The sequence below is a fragment of the Cuculus canorus genome, chromosome 9 (assembly GCF_017976375.1).
Source record: "Cuculus canorus isolate bCucCan1 chromosome 9, bCucCan1.pri, whole genome shotgun sequence".
Taxonomy (NCBI): domain Eukaryota; kingdom Metazoa; phylum Chordata; class Aves; order Cuculiformes; family Cuculidae; genus Cuculus; species Cuculus canorus.
Window position 1 is genome coordinate 21,143,353 of NC_071409.1, and position 7,406 is coordinate 21,150,758.

A 7,406-nucleotide genomic window follows, 5' to 3' on the forward strand; every position below is an offset into this window, starting at 1 on the left:
AGCAAAAATTCTCTCCTCCAAGGGATGGAGCCCTGACTTGGAGATGTCCCACAGCTGAAACCAAAGAGCCAAAGCACTTATGCTGAGAGTATTCATTGTGCCATGCCAGGTATTACCCATGCCCTTGCCTGCTGTGGAGGTCGCCGCTCCCAGCCTCCTTGCAGCACAGCTGGGGCATTCTTCTAGAGGTGTGTAAGTCACCAGCAGCTCTGGCAGCAGGATGGGATTGAGCCTCAGAGATCACAGCTCTCGGTCGGGCATGCTGCCTTGGACCCGTGCTGCAGCCCGACAGCCGCTCTTACATGCCTGCAAAAATATGTATCCCGGTGACCACACAAGTAAACATGTGCCTTGTGAACTACATGATTCATATGTGATTTGAGGTTTTATGAGCACAGATTTTTGCATTGTTATAATACTATCCAGCATGCTTGAAAGCACTACCCAAGAACGCGAAGCCAGTACGTAAATGATTTTCCATTATTATTATTATACTTATTTCTTCTTTTTATAGCTCGCCCCAAACCTTACGGTAAGAACTGACATGAGCTCTTTGACAACAAAGGTAAAAACCTTAACCGAAGCTTTAAATCCTACTGACAGCGCTGCAATTCTCTGCGTGAACATCAGAAACTGCCCTGGCAGGGACGGCAGCAGGCGACGCACGGGCTGCCCCTGCCTCTCTGCAGACCCTATCCCGTGCCTGCTTGTGTGCACAATATTTCTTGTCTGTATCAATGTATCTAACATGTGAGAAATAAAGTGTGGAAAACTTATTTCAGCTGCGTTTCATGGGCAGGCTCTTTGATCAGCCGGTGCCTGAGTGTTATTCAGCACACAGGAAAATGGACAACTTAGGTAAAGAGCTAGCCGCCGCTAAACGGCTGTCGACGTTGCCAGCAGTCATTAGGCAGCCTTTGGCTTTGAACAAGAATATCATAAGGAGGGGGACAAACTTCCCTTTCCCCGGCACCGGGGCAATATTTCACAGCTACCGCCCCAACGCGTTAATCCAGGGCTAAACCTCGCAGCAACTTGTGATTCAAAACAACAGAGAGAATTTAGTTAACCCTGGCTTGCATTCCCCACTGCAACTTTGTTTAAAGAGTGTCAGGCAAGGAGAGAATGCTGCTAAGGCTTTCTCTTTAGGTTTTCAGTGATTTCTTTTCCGAGAGCCGTGCAATGACCTCCAAGCTCTAATTGCCGGCTGCTCTCTCGTGGCTGCTGAGGGAAGTGCTCAGGGTCTCTACTCCAGCCCAGACCAGCCTTTCTTTGAAACTAGTTAAAAAGGGCCATCTCTACCTGGAAGGAACTCTGTAAAGGAACTGCAAAGTCCCCAGTAAGAGATTTTCTAAATGTAATTGGACTCTTTATAACCCAGTACACATGCACTGGGCTTCCGCAGCTCCTTTCTGGGCGGGTACTGGGGAGTGGATTCAGATTTTTACCTAATTATTGTCTTCTTGAGTAGCAGAGAAACATACGGGAGCTAAAGCAGGTCTTGCTGGGCAGAGATATCACTGATGACCTCCTCGTGCCAGCAGAAAGTTTCTCTCTGTTCGCTGGTGGCTACTATAGAGAATTTGAAATTCTTCTTTACCTTTTTTTTGGTTGTGCCAAGTATAAAAAACAGGGTACACATGGAATGTGCGAAGCATTATACATGAGCCAGACCTGAGCACTGCAGAAAGGCTGTCTTGATTCATTGCACTCATATGATTTCGGCTGCAGTAAATTCACTCTCCCGCTACAGCATGCAATTTGAGGGTTTATTGAGTACTGGCACAAACAGAGGGAATCATCAAAGTCTAGATAATTGCAGGTTGTTTTTTTGCTTCCACTGTCATTGCTTTACCAGCTATTGTCTCATTGCTTGGGAAAGTATGGCCAAATACCTCTCATAAGAAATAAAATATTAACCAAGTAAATTTTATCCCTTCTTCTATTTCTTTTCCTTGTGGTAGAACTTACTCTTACGTATGATTATTTACAGTCTTCAGGAAGTTTCGGTTTCATCTCCTATTTCACCATCCTTTTATTCAGTGCTGTCTCTGAAAAACGTTATACAAGATCCTATCCTTTTTTTTTTTTGCTAGCTCCCAAACTCTTGGATCCTTTTTGCTGGAGGTGGAAACTTAACACCTCTTCTTCAGCAGAAGGAGTTTGGCCTGTGCAATCCCTGGAGAAGCTTTCTCTTCACCTCGGCGAGCACCAGACCGATTGCTGGGAGAACACCTTCTCCTCTCAGCCTTTCACTACCGTTTGTCTCCCTGCTATCCCTGTGTTTCAGTTCCCCTAAAGATCATCCAGCGATCATTGGCCACTTCAGAAAAGACAAGCGCTCCATTGCAGTTGAAATCTGAGCTCGCACATATGGTTAAAGTTAAAGTAAGGTCTTCTTCCCAGAAATGCTTTGTGAAGTTCTTCTCCAGGCAAGTCTTTTCCAGTAAGATAGTGTCTCCTTGCCTGCTATTTTGCTTAGTCTCACTTTCTTTTATCTTCCTTGTCGAACTTAAATGTCGCCATTCACTGCTAGCAGATGTGGTTTGGGATTCCTACATTCTTTTATGCCTTTATTTCAGTGCTTTCATCACAGCTTCTCTTTCAGCTAGGTGAATCAAAGGCCTTTCCATAGTCCAGTCAATGCAAGCTATACATGATGGCTTGTTTTATTTGGCAATCTTCTCCAGTATGTGATTCATTGTCTGCAGGTGATTCATAGTTAGGAAATTACTTCTGAGCCCTGCCAGTGCTTGTGGTTGATTAAAGTTCAGAAGTCCCTGTAGTCTGTTCACCAGCGCTTTTTTGTCAACTCAAATATTTGTGTGCAGTAAAGAACAGTAAAAAGTGGATGTGCTATTGACATGAGCAATTTACTTGAATGTTTGCATCTTTAGAATGTTCTACCAAAATCTCTAGAACTGGCATGAAACTGTTTCACAATGCCTGACTAAATGAACCATGATTTACAAATAAATATCTGTCAAATTGTTCAATTACTTGAGATTCAGTCATTAAGCAATAAAATAAAGCAGTAAATAGGAGACATCTGCTGCAAAGTGCTAGAGAAACATAAGCATCTTTCTCAAGTTACCTTCTTTGCATGTCGGTACAATGATTCACCAAAAATGTCTTACCCAGGGCAATCAAACACTAGAAAATTGTCCCCTGCAAAACAATATTGGCATAACATGGTACCTTACCCAAAGCAAATACAACTTAACGTCTCGGTGGAGGCTACCTAGGAACAAAGAGGAGAAAACTGATCAGCTGACATGCTGCAGTGTTATTAGGTGAGATCAGATGGTTCAGGATACTGAAACCCTGGAAGAAAAACAGTATTGGAAGTCATTGTTTCTGATCTTGAATTGATTTTTTAAAGATGTAGATGCTGCCATTTCTTTGAAAGATAATATTTTCAGTAATGGCTGAAAGAGAACCCAACTTTCTCTTTATATCAGAGGTGCTTGCAGGAATAACATAAAAACTCAAGGCATGGATGGCCAAGGAGTTTAAAATCTGAATCCCTAAGGACCACCTGGTGAAAACCATTGCAGCAGTAACTGAATACCAAAGGTTGGCAGCTTCTAGGTAGCTGCTGTCAGATGGAGTGCGGATAACAGCACACCTCAGTCAGGCACATCTCCCCATCAGGACCGCCACTTTGCCCAGAAGGACGAGGGGCTTTTTGGCAGCAGCAGCCTACAGTGTTTACCCAGAGAATGGTATTTCCAAGAATACAAATTAATTTGAATTCTTTTGCAAATGGCACTCAGATAACAGCAGATTTAAGGAGTTCTAGCCTCTTCCCTTTGCTTTCAGGCAGCTCAGGCTCCTTGCTTCATCTAGAGTGTCAGTTTGCAGGGCAGTGCTGGATTCACATTTCTTTGAAAAAGAAAATATTTTTAAAACTTATCTTGATAGTTATAGAATTTCCTGTGAAAGATACATTTTTCCTGCCAAAAGATTCCTACAATGCTCAAGTAGCACTTCAAAAATGGTAAAGCTGGAATGACACTTGCATATTTTACTGGTAATGGAGCATAGTAAAAACAGAAACGGAAAGAATATTCAAGTATCCAAAGCTGCATTATCACAGAAATATCAGCTTCTTTCAGACCTTTCTCTTTAAAACATTTCAGCACTAGCAGCTCTACCTATAACTTGGCTCATGTATTATGTTTAAAATTGGAATTACATGTATCAAACTCATACTGTATAAAGGTTTCTGTGTATAATTCAAATTTCTTCTCTAAACAGAGACCCTGTAAATTCTCTGCGCTTCAAGTTGCAACAGTTTCTCTGTCCAGTTACAGGATTGGGTGGTTTTTGCCAAAAGAGAGTTTACAAATACCTATTTAGTAATTTTTAATTTCTTTCCACAGCTCTCAGAACCTGAGAAGCTCCAGCAAAGTGCAGTGTGTGTTTTAAACCTTCTCCCAACATGCTTGTTTACGTAAATATTTTTATTGAGTTCAGTTTCTTTCAGAAGAATTTACTTTGGATAAGAAGTGGTTAAAAAAAAAAACAAACCTCCCCCAGGATTTGGTTGAGCATAATTGGCAGCAATTTAGTAAGAATATTGGGACATCATGAAATGAAAAATTGGATTAGAAAAGATAATCCTTAAAACAGGAGGTGAAGACTTCGTTTTTCCTTCTTATCCAAGAAATTGCATCCAGTACAATTTGAATAGAGACGTTCAACAACTAGGAGCTGACCACTTGACTTGTAGCCACTGTTTAAGCCTGTCTCAGAAGACATAGAAATGCTCCTGGTTAGGCGAGATTTCCCAAAAGCGCCCAGCTCCTTTCTGCCGGCTGCCGTGTGTGTTTGCAGTCGTGCTGGCTCAGCAAACCTCCAGGTTAAATTTGCCCACAGAGATCAACCTACAACGCTCCACTTTTATAAAAACTACAAGCAATGACAATGAATTTGGCATTTGATTCGTATGCAGCACTCAGCTTCAAATTCCTGCCTCATTTAGCCAAAGATATTTGGCTTGGTCACTCTTCCTCTTTGATAGCTTAGAGATTGGTGCACTTCGCCTTTATGCAACATGTGCTTTTTATTTTAGGCCATGCAAAAACTATTTCATGATGCTAGGGAAAATATATCCCCCACGCATCCCACGGTAAAAAGGATGGTAGTCATTTCAAATTGATGTCCACTCTTCCATGAAAAGCACATGCGTATCTAGCTGATAATGTATTTATTTCTAGTGTTTCTCTATGGTTCAGATGCCAAAAGAAGCACAAAATACACCATGAGTGGCAGAAGGACTTCCATAAGGAGCCGTGCCTCTGGCTGGTCTATTTCTTGACCGTCTTTTTAATTAACCTGAAAATGTCTGAAACAACAAGTATGTCTCAAAAGACGAAGCATAAATAATGATAAAACACAAAAATGGAGTGGTTTTTCTTTTTGCTTGAAATAAAAATCAGAGCTATTATAAAATTTGAATGTTCCTAGTTCTGATACAGGGACTCCTCACACATTGGGGAGAGAGAGGAGGGACAACAATGATTTGCTGAAATAATACTCCATGACACACTCAATTACGCACAAGGATAAGTGAGCGGAGCTGCAAATGCAGACAAATGCCACTAGAGCTGATGCCCATGTGTGTCCCGGCTGCCTAGCTGTCAGAAAGTAGTCAGGAGGTTAATGGCATCAAGCGCTAACCAATCCCACTGGCACGTTCTTAGGACATATAAAGTAAGTTTAAAACAAACAGTGAGCACAAAGCACTAACATGGTGAGACCTCTCCTTGAAAGCCTGAAGAGACTACTTGGAAACAACAATTCTTCAGAATCATTTACAAATTCTGCCCCATCTGTAAACACAAGAAACATCCTTAATGTAAACAGCATCCCTCGCTCTGAAAGTGTGAGGAGAAATGAACAGGAAGCAAGGCAGCAGAAGGAGGAATAAATCAATGGCAGACTTTTATGAAACAAGACATCTTGGTCCTTATGCATATACTCACACACCAAAATCGCTTATTAACTCCACATGGATCAAGCGAACTCTTTGGAAAAGAGACCCTAAAGAGATGAGGAACATGAAAGGAGCATCTAGAAACAGATGGGACATAACATTTTCAATAAACCCGAACATAGACGGGAATCTCGCATAGCAGCAGCTAAACTACCTCATACTGTGAGCCCATCAAATTTCACAAGCTTAACAACATTGGACTGAATCGATACATGTGGATGAGAATTTGCAGAGGATAAATCTAACATGTTATTTGAAGCTGATGACCTGTGGTTTGGCTGGGATGCTCCCTCCAGGTTAATACAAGGTACCCGTGTAGTAGGTTGCTGGAAGCATCAGCTTCTTGATGTGCTTTGAAAGCAGGGGTATAACGATCTGTCAATGCGTCTTGCCCAGTCCGTGGTTAATTAACTGATCTGGCCATTTCCATTCCCATTCTCTAAACTGTGACTGGGCCAGAAATACTTGTTCTAAGCCTTGATCTGGACCTCACTTTCAAATAAAGTAAAATAAAACATCCCCAGTGTCTGGTAGTATTCCTTAGATATTATTTGTGTTATAGGAAGACCAACAGATTGAAAAATAAGACCAGAGCCAATATGTTCAGATCTATACAAATACAGTGTAATTTACAATAAAATAGGCAGAAATGATAAGAACTTCAAACATACATTATTAGCAAGGCAGAGAATAAACCCCCTAGTTCCTTGATAGCACATCCACTGTCTTGCCCATGCCACTCATTCATCCTAGGATTTCTAATGTTTTCTAATGACAACTGAATCCTGGTTTTTGATCAGGAGCTGTTGTGGTACTGATGAATACAAGTATTCACTGCGACAGAGAAGAAAAGAAATTTTGACTGGGAGGAGAAAAATGTCCCCAGCTGCAATCAGATTTTCCATTTAAAAGTTTTGTGTATCTTTACATCTGAGGAGACACTAATAGCCACCAATTAAACCTGACACAACAGATAATAAGAATCTATAGGTATCTCTAATATGTAACAGTGTCTACAATTAATTACCTTAATCACATTTACCCTTGCTGTGAGGCAGGCGATTCATGACTGATCATTCCACCGACATCCATCAAATGTTTGATAAAGTGCACCTTTGAGGGAAATATGCGCTTTACAAGAATGCCATATTAGGCTACAGATTAAGAAAGGAAATTAGTACACAGGGTCAAATCACTCTGGTACTATTTACATTGGAAAGGGGCTCCCTGATTTATGTCTCTGTAAATATTCCCAGGGAATATTATCTCCACACTAGGTGCCAGCTGCCAATGCTGGGCCAGACTGAACTGCGTAGGGTGTAAATCAGGACAGGACAAGATGTGTCCTCTGCATCTGAGGCTGATGAGTCTGCTTGTCCCGATGGGATAGTGCGGTGTGATGGGA